The following is a 374-nucleotide window of genomic DNA, read 5'->3' as shown; positions in this document are numbered from 1 at the left end:
GAGGGGGGCGGGAGGAGGGGGGCGGGGGGCAGCGGAAGGGACCGGGGGTGATGCACGTCCTGGCGTACACGAGTGTCTGGGGAGCAGCCGGCAAAGGTGGGGGCAGCTCGGATGTGGGGTGCCCTGTATTAAAGGGGGGAACGGGACCATTCCTTGCACCCCTAAATCATGGGAATTTCTTGTGGAGGGGAGGAGCGACTTGGGCTTGTTCCCTTGCCCCACAGCTGGATCTGGGAAATGTTAGTGTGAATAGTGTATTTGTTGGTGAGGCTCAATCCAGGAGGGAGCCCCACTATGCGCACGGTGGTCGGGGTAGCAAACCGGGGCTGCACACCCACCATCATCGTGATGCTCAGAGGGGGGTGCCCCATCCC

Source organism: Egretta garzetta, unplaced genomic scaffold (assembly GCF_000687185.1).
Source record: "Egretta garzetta isolate BGI_Z169 unplaced genomic scaffold, ASM68718v1 scaffold44, whole genome shotgun sequence".
Taxonomy (NCBI): domain Eukaryota; kingdom Metazoa; phylum Chordata; class Aves; order Pelecaniformes; family Ardeidae; genus Egretta; species Egretta garzetta.
The sequence above is the reverse complement of the archived record's forward strand: the minus strand, read 5'-3'. Positions refer to the sequence as shown.